The sequence below is a fragment of the Macaca mulatta genome, chromosome X, assembly GCF_049350105.2.
Source record: "Macaca mulatta isolate MMU2019108-1 chromosome X, T2T-MMU8v2.0, whole genome shotgun sequence".
NCBI lineage: Eukaryota > Metazoa > Chordata > Mammalia > Primates > Cercopithecidae > Macaca > Macaca mulatta.
Window position 1 is genome coordinate 84,954,948 of NC_133426.1, and position 25,922 is coordinate 84,980,869.

The following is a 25,922-nucleotide window of genomic DNA, read 5'->3' on the forward strand; positions in this document are numbered from 1 at the left end:
ATATAACTGTTTTTGTACCAGTACCATGTTGTTTTTGTTACTGTTTGCTCATAGTACAGTTTGAAGTCAGGTAATGTGCTGCCTGCACCTTTATTATTTCTGTTTAGATCGCCTTGGCAATTCAGGCTCTTTTATGGTTCCATATGAATTTTAAAGTAGTTTTTTATAGTTCTGTGAAGAATGTCAATGTCTCCTTTGATAGGAATAGAATTGAATCTGTAAATTGCTTTGGACAGTATGGGCATTTTAACAATATTGATTATTTCTATCTATGAGCATTAAATGTTTTTCCATTTGTTTGTGTCAAAATAAGAATACAGGAAGTCAAACTATCCCTGTTTTCAGATGATATTATTCTATACTTAGAAAACACCATAGCCTCCCCTCAAAAGTTCCTGGAACTGATAAACAACTTCAGCAAAGTCTCAGGATACAAAATTAATGTACAAAAATTAATAACATTTCTTTACACAAACAACATCCAAGCTGAGACCCAGATGAAGAATGCAGTCCCACTCACAGTAGCCACAACAAGAGTAAAATATCTAAGAATACAGCTAACCAAGGAGGTGAAAGATCTCTACAAAGAGAATTACAAAACATTACTCAAAGAAATCAGAGATGAAACTCAATTTAACTCCACACTTGGCACATAGTAGGTGCTCAATGAATTTTTGCTGAATGATATCATGAACAATTGAGTACTGAGTTTTATTTTACCATTTTCTATTGAAGGGTGGAAATTGTTTAAAATTCCTAAACTTGCTCTGATCAGAGCTGTACTTCTCTCAAGTGGTTCTTAAGTCCCCGGAATATAATTGTTCAACATTCCACATTCTTTTAGCAATCATACCTCAGCAAACCTTTAAACAGTGACTGAAAAACCATAAAATTAAAATGTTTAAGTTTACCTTTTTGCCTTTCCATTTGTAATGCCGTCTGCAAATAATAGAACATCTAAATTTCACTTGTCAGGTTTTCCTTTTTTTTTTTTTTTTTTTTTTTGAGATGGAGTTTCGCTCTTGTTGCCCAAGCTAGAGTGTAATGGCAGGATCTCGGCTCACTGCAGCCTCCACCCCCAGGTTCGAGCTATTCTCCTGCCTCAGCCTCCCGAGTAGCTGGGATTACAGGCGCGTGCCACCACACTTGGCTAAGTTTTTGTATTTTTAGTAGAAATGGGGTTTCACCTTGTTAGCCAGGCTGGTCCTGAATTCCTGATCTCAGGTAATCCACCCGCCTCGGCCTACGAAAGTGCTGGGATTACAGGCTTGAGCCACCGCACCCAGCCAGGTTTTCCTTTTTTACAGTGACTGAAATGAAACATTAAAATCATACAATAATACCAGGTTTCCATCAACTATTTACTCATTCATTAGTATAGACAGCCATACCAATACCCAGTTCCATTATATCCATTTAAAGGTTTTTATTTTTAAAGAGTTCTGTTTCAGTGTCTCTGCATTTGAAGGGTTGTTCAGAAAGTTTACAAGCAGCAGCTCTGACTTCTTCTTCAAAAATGAATAAAGAAACATGGACAGTTAAGATGATATCAGGTTGGCACAATAGTAATTGTGGTTTTTGCCATTAAAAGTAATAGCAAAAACTGCAATTACTTTTGCATCAACCTCTTAATCTCAGGTCTTAATATAATATTGGTAAACAGAATTGTCCATGGACTGAACATTCCTACTTATGGTTTATTTAAAGTTTTCCCCCAGAAATAGACATATTCATGTTTAGCATTTTAGAGACTAATGCAAGGAAATGTGATTGCCATTGATTATGAAATTCTCAATGGTAAGATCCAGGTCTGGATTATTTACTCTCCCAAGTGTGTGTTACTGGAGTTCTCCTTAAAGATACTGATGAGTTACTCTTGAAAGAACAAATGCATTTAACATGTACAGCTTCACAGGAACCAATCTTAGATCTGGTAGGGCGGACGGAAGTGCAAATGGAGTGGAATGAAAAGGAACAAAAAGAACCCCGAGAAGAAAATAAAGAGTGCTGACATAAAACTTGGCTAACTGGCACAATCTAGTAGAGGATTTTCCCTGGATAGAGTAATTACTCAGGCACTGTTGAATGTAAGCATGTGAGCAGAAGAGCAGGCAGAATGAAGTGAAAGATCTAATGGCAAATATCCTCGGCAAACAAAACCAAACCTTTAGGTCTAATATAAAGTTCATTAGCCTTTCCAACATATTTTTGCTGCATGTTACCTATGAATCTATAGTGGTTTTCTGTTTGGTTCTGTTTCCAACATGGTCCAACAGTGATTAGCCTTTTATAACACTTTACCATTTTTTTCCTGATCATTTCCTCTCATCTTAAGTCCCTTTAATTCTAAGCAAGAATTAAGACTCCAGTTTTCATATGTCTTAACAAACACTGAAAATTCTTTTCTTTCTGGCTTATGAAAAACTGTTGACTTGGACAACCCTAATGTCTTCCAGCTGTGGAAACTATCCGTGTGATAAACTAAGGATGTTGTTACAAATTGAGGCTAGGGTGTCCTTCTGGAAAAACTGCTTGCTTTTATTTTGGGGAACATTAAATGACTGGGTATTTAACTTGAAATTTTTTCACATATAGGCTTATATTTTATCTTAATAGAAGAAAGATAAAGTATTGAATAATGTAGAAAACATTCCCCTATATAACATTTGTAATCTGGTTACAAATCTTGCCATTATTTCCCTCTCTTTTTATAGCTAGGGATTTATTTCCCCTCCTCTTGGGTTTTGGGGCATCTATAGGTGAGCCTTTGTACCTCCTGCTATAAAGTCAATTGGCCTAGCATATGTCTGAATCTCTCTCAACATCCCTCATTAGCTTAATATTATTTTATTCTTTGCCAAAGCTTTCTGCTTTAACAAAGATTGATGTTCACGGCTGAACTGTAATACACCAGTTTCTATCTCTTCACTTTTTCCGGGTTGGGCCCTTGTCCAAGTCGTAAAAGCAGCACAGTTGGAGCTCAATCCAGCCTTCTCTTTCTTGTCCACAGTGATTTCATGCTCTCCACATTGTCTTGTTCTACTATCAAGATGGACATGTTGTAAAGAATCAAATAAGTGGATGTGCATTGAGATGTAACTAAAGGGAAAGTCTTGCTGGGTTATCTCTTCTAGGATGGATTTACATTTTCTCAAAGATCTAGGTTTTAAGCCAAGAGAATGAGTTGCTAATAATATAATTTCTATTTGTGAAGGTATTTTTCCCCATGTAGGCATTGACAATTTTCTTAATCTGTGTACACAAAAGACTGTTTTCTAACTGGTGTATGCTCTACTCTTTTAATTTTTGTTTGACCATATTTCTGATATTTACTCCCAACTTGTTAGGCTTTGTTTGGCCTTTTTCAATACATTCTTTTAGAAAGTGCAGGAGAGTTCCTTACATGGCTAGATGAGTATGGAGAAGAAACGGTGCTTTAAGACTGCTTGAATTAGAATATTGATTCCATCATTTACTTAACTGTGTGAGAAATAACTCAGCCTCTCTATATTGGTTTATTCATCTGCAACATATAGATAATAATAATACCAATCTCATAAGGTTGTTACAAGGATTCAGTAAAAAATTACTAAAAATGCTTAGAAAAGTGTCTGGCAAACAGTATGCTTTATATTAGGGATAATAATTATTTCTATTAAGTTCCAACCTTCCATTTTGACTTGTTTATGTAGGCACTGGAAGATAATAAGAACGAAGAACAGTAAGATTGTAGGTAGGAAGCCCCTTAGAGAGAACTGTAAATACTCCTACATACTGCCCTTTTCTCTTACTACCCAACCCCAGGCACATTCCTGTGCCTTCTATTCCTTTGCTCTTCAGAAACTTCAAACTCCTTACCTGTTTTCATGTCTTTCTTTGTCTTGAATTCCAATAACTTTATGCCACCGAATTTCTTCCTCTTCATATGCTTCTCTGCTCATTTGGCTTATCTATCATTGCTATCATTTACTATCTCCAGGATAGTTGGACATCATTGGTGACCTCTTGTCTTATCAGTTATTTTTCAATGGGAGTCCTTGGGTCAGCATCTTATAGTATTTCTGCTTAAAACATGAGAATAATTATCCTCCCATTTCTGCTATGGATTACTATTTGGCCCAGACAGTTGAAATAGATTAATGTATTGCATCATTGTTTTATCAGAAACAATAGCAGTCTTCCAATTAATTTTAGGGAAATATATTTTGAAAAAGCAGTATTGAAGACAGTGTAGACTGTCAGTAAAATGTAGTAATGCAACATAGTGGGTTTTTAGGTTGATTAGAAAAAACTTACTACTCTACCAGAGCCCCATTCCTTGTGAAAGTTTTCGTGAATATTATGTGGGTCTTACTGTGGTCAGAGGTCTCTGGTGTTTTCATGAGGAAAAGCTACTTTTTGTTTTATTGAAGACAAACTCATTGGTTTGTGGAAATTAGCTACTCAGCAGAAAACTAGGCTACTGCCAACAGTAAAAATCCCTAGTAAAATCACTGTGTGTGTGTGTTTGTGTGTGTGTATGTATACTTTCCTTCACACTGGAATTTCTAGAACACATCCAAAAGGGTTATATGGCAGAGTTAACCTGCTGAGGGTTATAGCTGTACATCTAGGGGTTAGGGATTCATGCCCATGTCATTTGTAACACAGATATTTGGAAATGCTGCCAAACTTTTAACTGAAGGAATGTTTAATCTATGTGGAGACACAGCTAACTTCTGACCCCTTTTCTGTGTCAATGAACAAATAAGAAATAATGTCTTCATTGGCAAAAACAGAACCATCACTAAAAGCTGGAAACCAGCAGCTGGAAAATCTGTACATGGAAAAACAAATGATATGGACAGCAAAATTAGTTACCTTGGCAGATACCAGACATGTCTCACACACATTCAAGACATACTTAATGTGAAAATTCAGCTTGTCCTAAGCAAAGCCATATGTTCACTACAAAAGACAAAGAAAGTTAGAGTGTTGCTTGTAATTGAGAAAGGATATAAAACATTTCCTCAATATTAGCAATAGCTGAATGAAAATATGTGTAATATACAAGGAAGATTAATGAAGAATAGTAAAGAAACTCAGAGTCTTTACATTTTTAACATGCTTGCCTTATGCATTTTACACCAAGGCATCAGAAAGAGGTAATGAAAATGTAGGCTTAGACCGGGCACAGTGGCTCACACTTGTAATACCATCCCTTTGGGAGGTTGAGAACACCTGAGGTCAGGAGTATGAGACCACTCTGGCCAACATGAAACCCCATCTCTACTAAAAAAGAAAAAAAAATACAAAATTTAGCCAGGCTTGGTGGTGGGTGCCTGTAGTCTCAGTTAGTTGGGAGGCTGAGGCAGGAGAATCACTTGAAGTGGAGGGTACACTGAGCCAAGATTGCACCATTGCACTCTAGCCAGGGTGATAAGAGTGAGACTCCTTCACATATCAAAAAAAAAAAAAAAAAAAAAAAAAGGTAGGCTTAGTTTAGTCAGTGTAAAATATAACCCTTGAAAACACATTTTTGGGAGGGCGGAGCAAGATGGCCGAATAGGAAGAGCTCCAGTCTCCAACTCCCAGCGCGAGCGACACAGAAGACCGGTGATTTCTGCATTTTCAACTGAGGTACTGGGTTCATCTCACTAGGGTGTGCCGGACAATCGGTGCTGGTCAGCTGCTGCAGCCCGACCAGCGAGAGCTGAAGCATGGCGAGGCATCCCCTCACCTGGGAAGCGCAAGGGGAAAGGGAATCCCTTTTCCTAGCCAGGGGAACTCAGACACACAACACCTGGAAAATCGGGTAACTCCCACCCCAATACTGCGCTTTAAGCAAACAGGCACACCTGGAGATAATATCCCACACCTGGCCAGGAGGGCCCCACGCCCACGGAGCCTCCCTCATTGCTAGCACAGCAGTCTGCGATCCCGCAGCAAGGCAGCAGCCAGGCTGGGGAAGGGGCGCCCGCCATTGCTGAGGCTTAAGTAGGTAAACAAAGCTGCTGGGAAGCTCGAACTGGGTGGAGCTCACAGCAGCTCAAGGAAACCTGCCTGTCTCTGTAGACTCCACCTCTGGGGACAGGGCACAGGTAACTACAAAAGCAGCAAAAAGCTCTGCAGATGCAAACGACTCTGTCTGACAGCTTTGAAGAAAGCAGTGGATCTCCCAACACGGAGGTTGAGATCTGAGAAGGGACAGACTGCCTGCTCAAGTGGGTCCCTGACCCCTGAGTAGCCTAACTGGGAGACATCCCCCACTAGGGCAGTCTGACCCCCCACACCTCACAGGGTGGAGTACACCCCTGAGACGAAGCCTCCAAAGCAAGAATCAGACAGGTACACTCGCTGTTCAGCAATATTCGATCTTCTGCAGCCTCTGCTGCTGACACCCAGGCAAACAGGGTCTGGAGTGGACCTCAAGCAATCTCCAACAGACTTACAGCTGAGGGTCCTGACTGTTAGAAGGAAAACTATCAAACAGGAAGGAAACCTACACCAAAACCCCATCAGTACATCACCATCATCAAAGACCAGAGGCAGATAAAACCACAAAGATGGGGCAAAAGCAGGGCAGAAAAGCTGGAAATTCAAAAAATAAGAGTGCATCTCCCCCGGCAAAGGAGCGCAGCTCATCGCCAGCAATGGATCAAAGCTTGACGGCGAATGACTTCGACGAGATGAGAGAAGAAGGCTTCAGTCCATCAAACTTCTCAGAGCTAAAGGAGGAATTACATACCCAGCGCAAAGAAACTAAAAATCTTGAAAAAAAAGTGGAAGAATTGATGGCTAGAGTAATTCATGCAGAGAAGGTCCTAAACGAAATGAAAGAGATGAAAACCATGACACAAGAAATACGTGACAAATGCACAAGCTTCAGTAACCGACTCAATCAACTGGAAGAAAGAGTATCAGCGATTGAGGATCAAATGAATGAAATGAAGCGAGAAGAGAAACCAAAAGAAAAAAGAAGAAAAAGAAATGAACAAAGCCTGCAAGAAGTATGGGATTATGTGAAAAGACCAAATCTACGTCTGATTGGGGTGCCTGAAAGTGAGGGAGAAAATGGAACCAAGTTGGAAAACACTCTTCAGGATATCATCCAGGAGAACTTCCCCAACCTAGTAGGGCAGCCCAACATTCAAATCCAGGAAATACAGAGAATGCCACCAAGATACTCCTCGAAAAGAGCAACTCCAAGACACTTAATTGCCAGATTCACCAAAGTTGAAATGAAGGAAAAAATCTTAAGGACAGCCAGAGAGAAAGGTTGGGTTACCCACAAAGGAAAGCCCATCAGACTAACAGCAGATCTCTCGGCAGAAACTCTCCAAGCCAGAAGAGAGTGGGGGCCAATATTCAACATTCTTAAAGAAAAGAATTTTAAACCCAGAATTTCATATCCAGCCAAACTAAGTTTCATAAGTGAAGGAGAAATAAAATCCTTTACAGATAAGCAAATGCTTAGAGATTTTGTCACCACTAGGTCTGCCTTACAAGAGACCCTGAAGGAAGCACTCAACATGGAAAGGAACAACTGGTACCAGCCATTGCAAAAACATGCCAAAATGTAAAGACCATCGAGGCTAGGAAGAAACTGCATCAATTAACGATCAAAATAACCAGTTAATATCATAATGGCAGGATCAAGTTCACACATAACAATATTAACCTTAAATGTAAATGGACTAAATGCTCCAATTAAAAGACATAGACTGGCAAACTGGATAAAGTGTCAAGACCCATCAGTCTGCTGTATTCAGGAGACCCATCTCACATGCAGAGACATACATAGACTCAAAATAAAGGGATGGAGGAAGATTTACCAAGCAAATGGAGAACAAAAGAAAGCAGGGGTTGCAATCCTAGTCTCTGATAAAACAGACTTTAAACCATCAAAGATCAAAAGAGACAAAGAAGGCCATTCCATAATGGTAAAGGGATCAATTCAACAGGAAGAACTAACTATCCTAAATATATATGCACCCAATACAGGAGCACCCAGATTCATAAAGCAAGTCCTTAGAGACTTACAAAGAGACTTAGACTCCCATACAATAATAATGGGAGACTTCAACACTCCACTGTCAACATTAGACAGATCAACGAGACAGAAAGTTAACAAGGATATCCAGGAATTGAACTCATCTCTGCAGCAAGCAGACCTAATAGACATCTATAGAACTCTCCACCCCAAATCAACAGAATATACATTCTTCTCAACACCACATCGCACTTATTCCACAATTGACCACATAATTGGAAGTAAAGCACTCCTCAGCAAATGTACAAGAACAGAAATTATAACAAACTGTCTCTCAGACCACAGTGCAATCAAACTAGAACTCAGGACTAAGAAACTCAATCAAAACCGCTCAACTACATGGAAACTGAACAACCTGCTCCTGAATGACTACTGGGTACATAACGAAATGAAGGCAGAAATAAAGATGTTCTTTGAAACCAATGAGAACAAAGATACAACATACCAGAATTACTGGGACACATTTAAAGCAGTGTGTAGGGGGAAATTTATAGCACTAAATGCCCACAAGAGAAACCTGGAAAGATCTAAAATTGACACTCTAACATCACAATTAAAAGAACTAGAGAAGCAAGAGCAAACACACTCTAAAGCTAGCAGAATGCAAGAAATAACTAAGATCAAAGCAGAACTGAAGGAGATAGAGACACAAAAACCCTCCAAAAAATCAATGAATCCAGGAGTTGGTTTTTTGCAAAGATCAACAAAATTGACAGACCGTTAGCAAGACTAATAAAGAAGAAAAGAGAGAAGAATCAAATTGATGCAATAAAAAATGATAAAGGGGATATCACCACTGACCCCACAGAAATACAAACTATCATCAGAGAATACTATAAACACCTCTACGCAAATAAACTAGAAAATCTAGAAGAAATGGATAATTTCCTGGACACTTACACTCTTCCAAGACTAAACCAGGAAGAAGTTGAATCCCTGAATAGACCAATAGCAGGCTCTGAAATTGAGGCAATAATTAATAGCCTACCAACCAAAAAAAGTCCAGGAGCAGATGGATTCACAGCTGAATTCTACCAGAGGTATAAGGAGGAGCTGGTACCATTTCTTCTGAAACTATTCCAATCAATAGAAAAAGAGGGAATCCTCCCGAACTCATTTTTTGAGGCCAACATCATCCTGATACCAAAGCCTGGCAGAGACACAACAAAAAAAGAGAATTTTAGACCAATATCCCTGATGAACATCGATGCAAAAATCCTCAATAAAATACTGGCAAACCGGATTCAGCAGCACATCAAAAAGCTTATCCACCATGATGAAGTGGGCTTCATCCCTGGGATGCAAGGCTGGTTCAACATACGCAAATCAATAAACATAATCCAGCATATAAACAGAACCAAAGACAAGCACCACATGATTATCTCAATAGATGCAGAAAAGGCTTTTGACAAAATTCAACAGCCCTTCATGCTAAAAGCGCTCAATAAATTCGGTATTGATGGAACGTACCTCAAAATAATAAGAGCTATTTATGACAAACCCACAGCCAATATCATACTGAATGGGCAAAAACTGGAAAAATTCCCTTTGAAAACTGCCATAAGACAGGGATGCCCTCTCTCACCACTCCTATTCAACATAGTGTTGGAAGTTCTGGCTAGGGCAATCAGGCAAGAGAAAGAAATCAAGGGTATTCAGTTAGGAAAAGAAGAAGTCAAACTGTCCCTGTTTGCAGATGACAGGATTGTATATTTAGAAAACCCCATTGTCTCAGCCCAAAATCTCCTTAAGCTGATAAGCGACTTCAGCAAAGTCTCAGGATACAAAATTAATGTGCAAAAATCACAAGCATTCTTATACACCAGGAACAGACAAACAGCCAAATCATGAATGAACTTCCATTCACAATTGCTTCAAAGAGAATAAAACACCTAGGAATCCAACTTACAAGGGATGTAAAGGACCTCTTCAAGGAGAACTACAAACCACTGCTCAGTGAAATAAAAGAGGACACAAACAAGTGAAAGAACATACCATGCTCATGGATAGGAAGAATCAATATCGTGAAAATGGCCATACTTCCCAAGGTAATTTATAGATTCAATGCCATCCCCATCAAGCTACCAATGTGTTTCTTCACAGAATTGGAAAGAACTGCTTTAAAGTTCATATGGAACCAAAAAAGACCCCGCATTGCCAAGACAATCCTAAGTCAAAAGAACAAAGCTGGAGGCATCACACTACCTGACTTCAAACTATACTACAAGGCTACAGTAACCAAAACAGCATGGTACTGGTACCAAAACAGAGATATAGACCAATGGAACAGAATAGAGTCCTCAGAAATAATACCACACATCTACAGCCATCTGATCTTTGACAAACCTGAGAGAAACAAGAAATGGGGAAAGGATTCCCTATTTAATAAATGGTGCTGGGAAAATTGGCTAGCCATAAGTAGAAAGCTGAAACTGGATCCTTTCCTTACTCCTTATACGAAAATTAATTCAAGATGGATTAGAGACTTAAATGTTAGACCTAATACCATAAAAACCCTAGAGGAAAACCTAGGTAGTACCATTCAGGACATAGGCATGGGCAAAGACTTCATGTCTAAAACACCAAAAGCAACGGCAGCAAAAGCCAAAATTGATAAATGGGATCTCATTGAACTAAAAAGCTTCTGCACAGCAAAAGAAACTACCATCAGAGTGAACAGGCAACCTACAGAATGTGAGAAAATTTTTGCAATCTACTCATCTGACAAAGGGCTAATATCCAGAACCTACAAAGAACTCAAACAAATTTACAAGAAGAAAACAAACAACCCCATCCAAAAGTGGGCAAAGGATATGAACAGACATTTCTCAAAAGAAGACATTCATACAGCCAACAGACACATGAAAAAATGGTCATCATCACTGGCCATCAGAGAAATGCAAATCAAAACCACAATGAGATACCATCTCACACCAGTTAGAATGGCAATCATTCAAAAGTCAGGAAACAACAGGTGCTGGAGAGGATGTGGAGAAATAGGAACACTTTTACACTGTTGGTGGGATTGTAAACTAGTTCAACCATTATGGAAAACAGTATGGCGATTCCTCAAGGATCTAGAACTAGATGTACCATATGACCCAGCCATCCCATTACTGGGTATATACCCAAAGGATTATAAATCATGCTGCTATAAAGACACATGCACACGTATGTTCATTGCGGCACTATTCACCATAGCAAAGACTTGGAATCAACCCAAATGTCCATCAGTGACAGACTGGATTAAGAAAATGTGGCACATATACACCATGGAATACTATGCAGCCATCAAAAAGGATGATTTTGAGTCCTTTGTAGGGACATGGATGCAGCTGGAAACCATCATTCTTAGCAAACTATCACAAGAACAGAAAACCAAACACCGCATGTTCTCACTCATAGGTGGGAACTGAACAATGAGATCACTTGGACTCAGGAAGGGGGACATCACACACTGGGGCCTATTATGGGGAGGGGGGAGGGGGGAGGGATTGCACTGGGAGTTATACCTGATGTAAATGACGAGTAGTTGGGTGCTGACGAGTTGATGGGTGCAGCACAGCAACATGGCACAAGTATACATATGTAACAAACCTGCACGTTATGCACATGTACCCTAGAACTTAAAGTATAATAATAATAAAAAAAAATCAGCAATAATAATATATTGTTTGAGTTTTCTTCATTATTAGTTTCTAACTTCATTACATTGTGGTCAGTGAATGTGATATGTCTATATTCAACTTTTGTAATATGTACATATTTCACTTTATAAATTTTATAATAAAAAATTATATAGTTTGTTAATTTCAAAAAAAAAGAAAACACATTTTAAGATTATCTGTAGTTTATAATACCTTATTTACATTATTTTTGAAGCAACTAAATGATATTTGTGATCCAATGGGTCAAAACTTAATTCAGACTTTAGAAACTCATGACATAAAAAGTCACGTGGAAAATTATTAAGAAATATGTAAAATTACCACACCACAAAAACACTATTTTCCATTTCAAAAATATGTCAATGAAACAAAGTAAAAACAGTGAAAAATATCTTTCTTTGTCTTTTTTGATCTTTGTTGGTTTAAAGTCTGTTCTGTTGGAGAGTAGCATTGCAATCTCTGTTTGTTTTTCATTCCATTTGCTTGGTAAATGTTTCTCTATCCCTTTATTTTGACCCTATGTGTGTCTTTGCACATGAGACGGGTCTCCTGAATACAGCAGACCAATGGGTCTTGACTTTTTATCCAATTACCCACTCTGTGTCTTTTAATTGTGCCATTTAGCCAATTTACATTTAAGGATAATATTGTTATGTGCAAATTTGATTCTGTCATTATGAGGCTAGCTGGTTATTTTTCCCATCAGTTGATACAATTTCTTCATATTGTCAATGATCTTTTCAATTTGGTATGTTTTTGCAGTGACTGGTAGTGGTTTTTCCTTTCTATATTAAGTGCTTCCTTCAGGAGCTGTGCAAGGTGGGTGTGATGGTGACAAAATCTCTCAGCATTTGATTGTCTGTAAAGGATTTTATTTCTCCTTATAAAGCTTAGCTTGGCTGGATGTAAAAATTCACCACCTCTTCAGCCTACACATTCTCAATAAACTAGGTATTGATGGAATATATATGAAAATTAAAAGAGCTATTTATGACAAACCCATAGCCAATATCATACTGAATGGGCAAAAGCTGGAGGCACTCCCTTTGAAACCTGGCACAAGGCAAGGGTGCCCTCTCTCACCACTCCTATTCCACATAGTATTGAAAGTTCTGGCCAGGGCAATCAGTCAAGAGAAAGAAATAAAGGGTATTCAAATAAGAAAAGAGAAAGTCAAATTGTCTCTGTTTGCAGATGACATAATTGTGTATTTAGAAAACCCAATTGTCTCAGCCTAAAATCTCCTTAAGATGCTAAGCAACTTCAGCAAAGTCTCAGAATACAAAATCCATGTGCAAAAATCACAAGCATTCCTATACACCAGTAATAGACAGAGAGCCAAACCATGAGTGAACTCTCGTTCAAAATTGCTACAAAGAGAATAAAATACTTAGGAATACAACTTACAAGGGATGTGAAGGACCTCTTCAAAGAGAATTACAAACCACTGCTCAAGGAAATAAGAGAGGACACAAACAAATGGAAAATCATTCCATGCTCATGGCTATGAAGAATCAATATCGTGGAAATGGCCATACTGCCCAAACTAATTTATAGAATCAATGCTATCCCCATCAAGCTACCATTGACTTTATTCACAAAATTAGAAAAAAACTACTTTAAATTTTATATAGAAACAAAAAAGAGCAGGTATAGCCAAGACAATCCTAAACAAAAAGAACAAAGCTAGAGGAATCACGCTGCCTGACTTCAAATTATACTACAAGGCTGCAGTAACCAAAACAACATGGTACAGGTACCAAAAACAGATATATAGACCACTGAAACAGAACAGAGGCCTCAGAAATAATGCCACACATCTACAACCATCTGATCATTGACAAACCTGACAAAAACAAGAAATGGGGAAAGGATTCCCTATTTAATAAATGGTGTTGGGAAAACTGGCTAGCCATATGTAGAAAACTGAAACTGGACCCCTTCCTTACACATTATACAAAAATTAACTCAAGATGGATTAAAGGCTTAAGTGTAAGGCCTAAAACCATAAAAACCCTAAAAGAAAACCTAGGCAATATCATTCAGGACATACGCATGGGCAAAGACTTCATGACTAAAACACCAAAAGCAATGGCAACAAAAGCCAAAATTGACAAATGGGATATAATTAAACTAAAGAGCTTCTGTACAGCAAAAGGAACTATCATCAGAGTGAAGAGGCAACCTACAAAATGGGAGAAAATTTTTCCAATCTATCCATCTGACAAAGGGCTAATATCCAAAATCTACAAGGAAATTAAATTTACAAGAAAAAAATAAACAACTCCATCAAAAAGTGGGCAAAGGATAAGAACAGACACTTCTCAAAAGAAGGCATTTATGCCGCCAACAAACATGAAAAAAAGCTCATCATCACTGGTCCTTAGAGAAATGCAAATCAAAACCACAATGAGATATCATCTCATACCAGTTAGAGTGGCAATCATTAAAAAGTCAGGAAACAACAGATGCTGGAGAGGATGTGGGGAAGTAGGCACACTTTTACACTGTTGGTGGGAGTGTCAATTAGTTCAATCATTGTGGAAGATAGTGTGGCGATTCCTCAAGGATCTAGAACCAGAAATACCATTTGACCCAGCAATCCCATTACTGGGTTTATACCCAAAGGATTATAAATGATTCTGCTATAACGACACATGCACACATATATTTACTGTGGCACTGTTCACAATAGCAAAGACTTGGAACTAACCCGAATGTCCATCAATGATAGACTGGATAAAGAAATGTGGTACATACACACCATGGAATACTATGCAGCCATAAAAAAGGATGAGTTCATGTCCTTTGTAGGGATATGGATGAAGCTGGAAACCGCTATTCTCAGCAAACTAAAACAGGAACAGGAAACGAAACACCACATGTTCTCACTCATAAGTAGGAGTGGAACAATGAGAACACGCGGACACAGGGAGGGGAACATCACACACCAGGGCATGTTGGAGGTGGGGGGCTAGGGGAGGGATAGCATTAGGAGAAATACCTAATGTAGATGAGAGGTTGATGGGTGCAGCAAACCACCATGGCACGTGTATACTTATGTAACAAACCTGCATGTTCTCCACATATATCCCAGAACTTAAAGCATAATAATAATATAAAAATTTTAAATAAATAAATAAAATTTAAAGAGTAAAAAAAAAATACTTTTTTCTATGCCTTCTGCAACTGAAAGCTCTGGACATTATATATAGAACATAGGAAAACTAAAAGGAAGAGGGAAGATTGTAGATGAGATAGGACCTCAGGACTTGAGGAACTACATAGTGGTGACTTTCCTGCATTTTATTTTGGTTTCATATATCCCAGACTTGAAGAAACAGATGATCTTGGAATGCCAATGGGAACAGACAAAATAAAGCCCCAACAAAAGTCTGCTCTCTCTAGCCAAAGGACAAGAAAGGGGACATTTTAATAAGACAGAAAACTTTGAGACAATGATACCTCTACTCTAGCCAAACAATACAGAAAAAGCTATGGTTCCACTCATCTAAGGCTGAGTGGGGCACCTAGACTAACTTGTGTGTGAGCCTGTAATGAGGTACTCCAACATCTTTGGTGTTATAGAAAGCCAAGTAAGGAGCCAAGGTTTATATCCCCATTGGCTGATTAGAAGTTTCTCCCTCAGGTGTGTCAGTGGAGAAGAACACTTGGGGAGCCTGGACTTCCATTCCCACCTGGCAACACAAGGTGCTGGTCTGACTCCCTGCTGGGGTGATGTCAGCTTAGGCCTAGTGGAGAGTCAGTCCTTTCAATATTGCCCAATGGTAGTAAAGCTGACAAATATTTTAAAGCAGTTTTGATAAAAATGCTTCAACAAGCAATTATAAGCACACCTGAAACAAATACATAGAAAGTATCTGCAAAGAAATAGGACTTTTTTTCCATTTGATAAAAAGAAAAAGAATCAAATGGAAAATTTCAAAATGTAAAATATAGTAACCAAAATAAAAATCTCAGTACATGGGCTTAAGAGCAGAATGGAGGAGTTAGAGGGAAGAATCAGTGAACTGGAGATAGAAGAGAGGAAATTACACAAGCCAAATAACAAAGAGATAATAGACTTAAAAAATAAAAACCCTAATGAACCTCACAGGGACCTGTGAAATAATAATAATAATGATATTCAACATTAGTATCATTGGAGTAACAAAGGGAGAGGAGAGGAGAGGAGAGAGTAGGGCTGAAAGAATATTCAAAGAAAAAATGGCTGAAAAGTTATCAAACATGGAGAAAAACATACACCTATATATTCGGAAGTTGAGCAAATCTTGAACAAGGGAACCCAAAGAAATATGTGTCAAGTCACATCATGATTCAACTTGTGAAAACTAAAGACAAAGAAAAAATCTTGAAAACAGCCAGAGGAAAAACAATACTTTACCATACAGGGAGAGAACAGGTTGAATGATGGAATTTTTTTTTTTTTTTCCATCAGAAATCATTGAAGTCAAAAGGAAGTGGTACAACAATTTTCAGGTGTTAAAGAAAAAAAACTGTCAACCCACAATCCTATAACCAGCTAAAATATCCTTCAGGAATAAAGCAGAGGAAAAAAAATCAAAACATTCTCAGATGAAGAAAAACTAAGACAATTTGTTACTCTAAAATAATGGTCAGAAGAAGTTCTCTAAACAGAAAGGAAATGCCACCTTCAGTAAGTTTTTAATTTTTGCTTCTCAGTCAACTTTCATCTCATTCTTGAGGAGGGGCATACACCAGTAAGTGGGTAATCCTTTCACTATCAGAACTTGTTGACCAATTAATACCATGACATAGAAGCTTTATCCCTTAATGAAGTAACATTTATCAATTCACCAATACGTGCCACAACTGTTTTCTCATGAAATTTTGGACAGTTCCATTTCCTTCAGTTGTGTACCTCATTCGTTCAATTTCAGGATTTGAAATGTATAATTTCTTTAAATTGTCTTTTTTAAAGATATAATTCACAAGATCCATTCCTTTGTATGTCTTGAAGGTAGGCATCAAAATCCCAACACTAAGTACAATATTAACAGTTTTCTGATCCTGATATTGTGGATCCACGTGTCCAAGGGTGATTATATGTTGAACATCTAACTGCATGGGCCACTCTCCTGAGTCAGTGCACCAAATATGCCACACTCCTCTTGGTCTTCTCACTCCCATAGTGTCGAAGCATGTTAAGGGACCCACTACCCCTGCCAGGGTCTGGGTTCCACCCAGCCCTTCTCTTTATATTTTGAAGCAAGAGGGTTTTTTCTTCATGTTATATAAAAAAGAAGAAAAATAGAAAAATCAGTAAGTGAAGGAAAAGCTTGACTGGGATGGGGAAAATCTATTACAGGTGAAAAGGGAGTGATATGAGAAGTGATAAATTCACTACAGAAATTTATTGAACGAAATTGGTTTCCCCCTGAGTTGAATTAAGATGGGGAAGGATGTGAGATTTGGTCACAGGAGACCTAATACCTAATTTTACTGTCCAAAGTATCTTTAGTCTGGTTTTAGCCTTCCAAGGCAACTCCACTTTTGAGAACACAACCACTGGCCAAGAATGTCCTCCTAAATGCCCCACTATAGGCCATTTGCTTTCATATTTTCCAGCCCTGTTCTTGCCATTCTTCTCCTCCTAGAGACCCATTTCTTGCTACCTAGTTATATTTTCTTGGCCATTGAGGGCTTGCCAACTTTCAATACCATCTCTAGATTCTTTTATTCTTATTTTTTTTTTCTTTAGTTATGGGAGGAATATCAAAATCTTTGCGAATCTTAGTTTGAAAAAAATTACATTAGAATATAATTTAATATTTGTAAAATGAATAAAAACCCTAAAAGTTTTTTCATTACACACATGACATAAAGTAAAATCCAGGTGTGTCTCATATGCCCTCAATCACCTCACCTCATTCATAGTTATGAACTGTCTTTATTTTCTCATCTTTTGTAGTAACTCGTATTAATCATTTATATTTGTAGATGTCCAGAAAATGTATAATATATTCATCAGATTGAGTGAGTCTACAAAGTGAACTTCCAAAGAGAAGGCTTCATTATGTGGAAACCATCATCTGGAAATGGGATTCATTGAAAAAATGCAATTAGCCTCATGGATTAACTCAACCAAATTGCAAAATAGAAACTAATTCATTAGCTTCTGAAAAGGCGTTAATTACTTCTCATAAGAGAATAATACTATCTTTATAAAATATACTAGTGGCTCTGTTTATGTTTGACTTACCTAGAATATATTGCATTTATATAGAAGAAGAAACATTATTACACAAAAGCATTTAGGAAAATGAGTTAGTCTGCAGCTGAAGTTCCGGGATAATCTTAGTAATCTGTGAATAATGCGAAGAAATTTAACTTTCCTCTGGTGAACAGATATTTTGTAATGTCCAAAGAAAATGGCCTTGGAATGTGTCAAGCACCAAATATTACATGGTTGGCAATATCGCCTGCAGTTGTTCTACAGAGGCAAGTTGAGCAGAGCTAAAACCCACTCCTACCCGCCACTACCCAAAGGTAACAACAGAAACAAAAAAGGACTACCAGGTGCCCAGATTTTCCTCAATATTGTTGATTACACAAAGATCAGATAAAATCTCAGTGATGAGGATAGGGCTGCTATATATAGGTGTTCAGGTTGTCAAGTGCCAATGGATGGTCTACCTAAAAGGGAGACTTTTCATATTATGGATAGATACTAACATATGAGAAGGGGACAGAAGCATGGAGATTTCACATGTCTTAAGCAAGTTCTAAGGAAGCAGAGAAGAGCACCATCCAATGAAAACTCATAGTAGCACATACATCTACTTTACACACTTGGGAGAGCACACATGCACACATTCACTGACAAACACATATGTATGCCATTGCTCCTTATCCAGACTGCACTTCAGATGTATCCCGAGGATGCTTTTATCTCTTACTCACCACTTTCACAGTCTCATTCTAAACTAAACTCCTAGAAATATTCCAAACCTGATACAGTCACCTTATCTGCACATCAGTGACAGGGGCTCAAAATGCAAACATTTCCTATAGAATGTGTATCCTAGCACATCCAAGGTGTGTGAGAGCTGGCAAGAGTATGGATGTATTTGTGCATTCATCCATGCCTGCCTCCTCCATGTAGGGCAGCCACGTATGGTTGTTCTGGTGGTGCAATAATATATTGATTTATTTATTTTTACTTAAGGAAGAAATACCTTTTTAAAATTTACACAATGTCCCCAAATGAAGGACAAAGTCATGTACAGTGGAGAATTAAGAATGGATTAAATGGAAGGAGATAATCAAATGTATTTCACTGGTATATTTTTGAGAATGATTATCTCCTTTCCTCAGCACCATTCAGCAGTAGTAACTTATCTTTGTGCAGTTACTATGTATTATGTACTGGAGATGTAGAATATAATAAGGCATGGATCTTGTTTTTGAGGGGTTGGACATTTGGAATTATGAAGTATAATAAACAGAATCATGCCACTTACCGCTTACAAGGAACTTTACCTAAGTTGGGAAACGTTTGGGCCTGCAATTTTATATCATTCAATCATCTTTGACACCTAGAAAAGTTAGGGTCACAAAGCATGAGACTTCCAAAGAGTTCAGAATTATACATGCTCTGTATACTATGTTACATTGGAAAGGTTTTTTAGAGTTGTGGAACACAGTGGAAAACTGAAAGTCCAGAAAACTCACTTATAGGAAGCTCAGAAATGAAATAAACATTCATTTCATTGAAGCACAGAGGCTTAAAAATTTCCTGGACGTGTAGAATGATTTGTCCCCGTGAATGTACATTTGTGCACAGCATGTGAAACAAATGCTACTTCTAATTCTAATTCAGCATGACTTCCCTTGATTGATTTATTCATGAATAGATAATATTAATTTCCATGAAATGACCAGAATGTGAAGGGCTAAGGTCTATCCTTATTTTCCCAGACTATATTTAACTTCCATGAAGATAGAAACTCACGGTTTGACCTTGCAGGAAGTGAGTGGAGAAAGATATCATATGTGAAGAAAAGGAGTGCTAGAGTAGCCAGTTTTAAGAATAATTATGAAAGTAAAGCCTGCTAAGGCCAGGACTGTTCATTTTCAGATTATCAGAATAACAAGGCCATAATCAAGGTCAGGGTACACCTTGGTGGTGGGGGTATGCTTCAGGTATCAGGAGTCGAAGATGAAGGCATGAATTTCCTTTTGATGACAACCCTGCTTTGGAGTGGAAGCTAAATACTGTGTATTTTTAAGAAAGATTCAGACAGGTAGAAGAGTTCCAGAAAATAACAAGGACTGGGTTAAATGTGCCATAGAGGAAGTGGCTGGTATGAAAACACACACGTTTACCTTTTCATTTTAGTCTATCCACAGTATGATCCTATCTTCTCTTTAGAAAGCTTCTCTTCAACCCAAATTGGATGGCCCAACTCCAAGTTTACTCCTTGGGCTTTCCCATCTTTGCTTGTGTTTTTTATTTTCTTGGAAAGTACCATTTCTATCTATGTTTATTTGAATCCTTTATGTTCTTCAAGGTTCAACTCAAGAAGCTGCCCTATTCTTTGCCCACAATCATTTACTCACTCACTCATTCATTCATTCAGTCAACAAATATTTAATTTTTGTTACTGAATAAGATATTGCAGATTCCTGTTGCTGGAAATAATTTGTAATCTCCAAATCCCTTTAACAATTAGTTTGTACATTTTTAATGACATTTACCATATTCAGACTATGATTTTCAGGATATATAGTTTATCTTTTTTAAGCAGTATGAAGGCAGAAATCATGCTTATTTATCTTCATACATCTCACAGTAATGTCAACATAGTTGATATATATATATATACACACACACACACACACACACTTTTATATATATATGACAATTCCTAAAGTCCCCGGGAAACACCAGAACTCCTCTATTTCCCTTGTTTCAAATTTATTATTTCCATAATATTACATGAGAGTCACTAGATTAAACACAGCCAGATTCCTTCGTGATTTTCTCATGAGGCCCACATTTGCCAGAAGCAGCCATTTAAAAATGTTTTGTACTTGACACAAATAATATTTCCAAAACAAATTTCCATTTTGTAAGGAAGGTGTGACTACACCAAAACAAGAAATTAGAGTCAAGATTTCCAATAGGCCAAAGGTAACTTTGTGTTACATGGAGAGTAACATTTCAAACATGGAAGAATTTTTCAAGATGTATCTTAACCACAACATTAGGTTTGTCTCTTTTCTGATAAAGAAAGCATTGGGAGTGCTTTTCCTATGCAACTCGGGCAACTAGAGTATAGTGGTGTGACCCAAAGAAATGCCTTTGCTGAGACCAAGCTACGGTTGCCAAAAGAAACTAGTCATTTGCTAATGGCAGTGAATGAACCCAGAAATGCTTTATTGTCCAATGAGAAGAGATCCAAGCAAATTTGAACAGAACGAGTTGGTCTAAAACAGCTTAGGTTGGCCAGGCACAGTGGAACACACCTGTAATCCCAGTATTTTGGGAGGCTGAGGCGGGTGGATCGCTTGAGCCCAGGAGTCCAAGACCAGCCTGGACAACATGGCAAAACTCTGTCTCTACAAAAGGTATAAAAATCAGCGGGACATGATGGTGTGTGTCTGTAGTCTCAGCTACTTGGGAGGCTGAGGTAGGAGGATTGCTTGAGCCAGGGAAGTTGAGGCTGCAGTGAACCAAGATCGCACCACTGCACTCTAGCCTGGGTGACAGAATGAGACTCTATCTCAAAAAAAAAAAAAAAAAAAAAAAAAAAAAGAAAGCAAACACTTTAGGTTAAATAGCTGAAAGAAGAGGCCGAAGAAAGTGGGTTCAACTGTGGCTTGGATATGTGTAAATTGGTGAACAAAATGGTGCTGGTGTTGGTGGGTACTTCCTTTTCTCTGTTACCTAATGTTTAATAAGAAAGCATGGGAGTAAAAGATGAGAGTTTAGGCTTAGTAACAGTTACAAAGTTCTCGACAGTGAAATCTCTTTAGACTAAGGCATGGTCTCCAGTGGAATGTGACAGCATCATTTATGGTATTTAAATATGGGCTGTGCAATATTTGTGAAGGCTAATCATAGAAAGCAATCTCATACTGGTAAGAGGAAGGATTGTACTACCCTTTAAATGTTTTCCATCTTTTCATTTGGTGTCTGACCCTTATAATGATCACTTTCATGTTTTATTTTGTTTTTTTCTTGTTGTATTACAACACATATTTGAAAAGCCAGCTAGGAAAATTAAAAAGAAACTTGGTTTGGTAAGCTTCACGCCTTTGGTAAATTAAATGTGGAAAATAAGGTTTAAAAAAGTTAAAAATATATTGTGTTAGATAGAGAAAACTGGCACATAATTTTTTAATAGGCAGCCAGTTGGTTTTAACAATCAAAATAATGATAGAGTAGGAGGAGCAATGGGAAAAAAAAGAGTTATTTTTTGATAAGGAATGTTATTCCTTGTAATGGGTTCCTTTAAGGGGAAATCTACTTTGCTTCTTACTGTTTTCATAGCATCTTCACAGGTATTTATTTGGAGCCCAGAGTTAAGACTGGGGCTGAACAAAAGGGTGAAATAGCCACTTTACACTCAGCTGTACTCTGCCCATATCTTTTTGGATTAGAGAGTGCTGCATTGGACTTCAGAGATTACTTATTCCATCTATCTTGTCCACTTTTGATAGATGGAGAAATTTGAATCTAGAGAAGGAGAGGATTTGCTCAAGGTCATGGGATATTTCTAGAAAAGGAACTGATACTATGTATTTTGACTTCCAGGTCAGTATTCTTTCTACCACATCATGGTTTACAGTGTGCCACCTTTCTATTTGGAGTTTATCCAGTCCCTACGTACTTAGCACTTAAGCTTCCCTTCCAAGTGAGGCCCAACAAAAATTCAGCCTCTTTTTTTACTCATTGTTGTATTTTACATGCAAATCCTTAGTCTTCTCTCATCATTGTCAGAACTTTTCTCTCTACCAAGGAACGGATAATGAAGCCACATTAATCTATTCACGGCTATGTGCATGTTACCTCTCAAGAGTATACCTATTTTAACAGCATTCTAACCCAAAGAGATACTGTCATGGTAGAAATCTCATGGTAGAAATTTCAATCAACAAAATAGGCTTCAAGGGAAATATTTTGGGTTGGGCTGGTTCTTCTAAAGTTCTTGAAATCACATGTACATGATTACCTACTGGGCCAAAGCAATGAGTTGCGTTTTCTTAAGATATACTGTTTTCTCCATTTCTGAGGTATTAAAATGGCCTGCTACCAACTGGACTAACAGTTATTTTGCATTCCAGTTTACTGTGGCCTTACATCTAGGGCCTGGGTCCTTAATAATAAATTGCCTCTTTAAAGGGAATTTCAGTGACTTAACAGCACATCAGACCTGGATAATACATAAATCAGATCTATTATATATTTCTGAGAAAGAAAATCCTACCAAAAGGACACTTTGCAGTTTTATTTCAGTTTTAATTTCTGCTTTTGATCATAAATTGGCCACGGTAGACTGGACAACATTTTAAATGACCCAGAAAATGTTTCCAGCCTTTCTACAAAAAGGGTTCTCTTTTGGGTACGTTTTCCTATTGCAAATATGCTTAAAAAAACAGATTTCTTGGCTTCTCCTGCAGTAAATATCCTTGTTCCATTAGATGAAGCTGTTCTTTTTCTCCTGCAAATCTAACCTACAAATATTTTGAAATATAGTAGTCTTATAATCCTTGTAACATACTAGAATCGTTTAATCTTTTGAGCTGCACACTCGGCCTGACAAAAACTGTAACATACACATATCTATCTAAAAGTGGCTGCTGTCTTTCTTTCTTTACTGTTATAAAAATTTCAGCTGGTGAGATTCTCCCACCTACCCTTAGCCCCTGTCATATTCTGGTTTATGGTAAGAAAGGATTTTATTTTAATGAATATTTCAGAGAATGAATCTCTCTAGGGTAAAAAATATATATGTCAGACTTTTGAAAGAAGATTTTCTTCCTGGTGTGCTGTACTTTGTGGAATGAAAGCCCATAAACCAAAGGCTCTGGAAAGAGATGCCAAGGTTACAAATATTTACCTGAAGGAATTAACAGGATATAAGATTCAAAAAATTAAAATATAAAATAAAAGAAAAAACAGTGAAATGAAAGTTGCTGTGGATAGTTTTAGTGAGCTGAGTTCATTTAAAGACAGAGGCAGAATTTTCCAGAGGTATGGCAAGAGCAAATGTTGTTTTCTCCATCTCAAACCTGAAGGAGAACAAGTGTCCTCACGATTGAGCTTCATTGAATATAGTTTGCACAATCATTTTTGCAACGTAAGAGTGAGGTTAGAAAATAAGTACAAGTTAAAATTAGCAAAGAACTAGCTGAAGTCATATGCATACACAGACCCAATTTCTCATTCCAAGAAGCATTCAATTAAGTATTTGAAGGGCTTTTTCAGTAAATATAATTTAGTCCCAAGGTAAGCCAAAGGCTATATTTTATTTTTCATTTTAAGCAGAACTAGATTATTTTGATTTGGTTTAAACCTATAAAACTAGAAAAAGTGCCACTTTTATGTAGGTTAACAGTCATATTTCTGTGCCTTTGGTTACAGATTTCTGAAAATACCTAGCAGACCTGTATATTCTGTGATAACTGAATTATTCTTACAAATGTTAGTCTAAAAGCTTTTTCTGCTAACAAAACTGAGATATTGGTACAAAAATTGGGTCTTCATATTTCAAACAAAGATGGGAAAGAGTTGTATTCAAAACTATGTTAGCTCGCTTGTTTAACCAGTACTTTACACAGCTCTTGAACATTTGCTCTGTGAACAATTGATGTTGGTTTTCAAGTCTCTCTCTCATTGGATTTTTGTTCCAGTTAGGTGCATAATAGTCAAGTTGTAATATTTAGGAAAAATACTGGGTCTTCAATGGTAATGGAATAGCCAAACAAACATTCACAACTTTTATGCTTTAGGGCATAAGGACAGAGAAAGGCTGTGTTAAGGCAATTGATAGAGTATCAATATCTGTGAAATTCCCATTTGATGAATAATGTGCAGTAGCACAGATAATCTATTCAAGGAGCCCCAACAAATGTATGTTTTCCAATAGTAAGGAGCAGGAGACAAATATAATTGACTCTAATTATGTTACACCTTCTGTGAGCATAAACTTTATTTCCATGAGAAAGTAAGGTACATTAATTAAACATTTTGTTGCCATCTATCATAACTGATAATCTTAAAATCACTGGTAATATTTTCCCCACAAAAATATTTATCTTAAGTAAACCATTTAATAATGAATAACTTAAGGCAGGAGGTATAGGACATTTTCCCCTAACTAAAGGGAAGCTAAAGAAGTTACTTCTGCTCTTTTCATTAGCTAGGGGCAATTACTATTGATGCAAACATGTCTGAATTCACCACAACTTTGTGGACCTACGTAAAAGTTTTTCTTAAAACCCTGATAACATTGTCCAGAAGGCTAGAGGAGACCTGTATGGATTGGGAATTGATAGGTCTTATGTCCTCTGTATTCTCTGGTGAATGAATACCCATCACCTGCCAACTCCCACTTCCCTACTTGTAAAATGGGAACCTGCAAATGGTGAACAGCCATCTGGGCAAGGCGCTGTGCTTCCAAACTGATAAAGGAAGCAGCTGCCCTCTAGAGGAGGACTGAAAACAGGATTAGCCAGGATTTCTTTGCAGGGCAGGCAACACATTGGGACCCTCAGAAAACTGATAGCTTCCAAATGTTCTTTGTGTTCCCTGCAGTAATCGGTCTCTGAGGCAGAGCCAGACTTAGAGCCACATGCGAAAGGAGATTATTAAATACATACTTCCCCTCATCGTGCCTCAAGATTAGTTGGGAGAAATACATTAAAAACAATGGGAAAAATGGATCACCACAGTGAAATAACTCAAGGTAGAAAGCAATCATTTGAACCTCATTAACAGTGCACTTACTGGAAAATCAACAGCTATCCAGCTAAAAGAGTTCAGAAATTTGGTCATAGAGGCAATAGTCACCTGAACTTGTATCTGAAACACCAAGGAATGGTCTTGTGATCAATCAAATTGCTTTTATTCTGGCCTTCATTTCCTTCTGTCTTAATCTCTTAGGCTAGTAGCCACAACATGTCTTCTCCCTTCCTCTCTATTCTGGGCCCCATTTCAAGGACACTCTCAC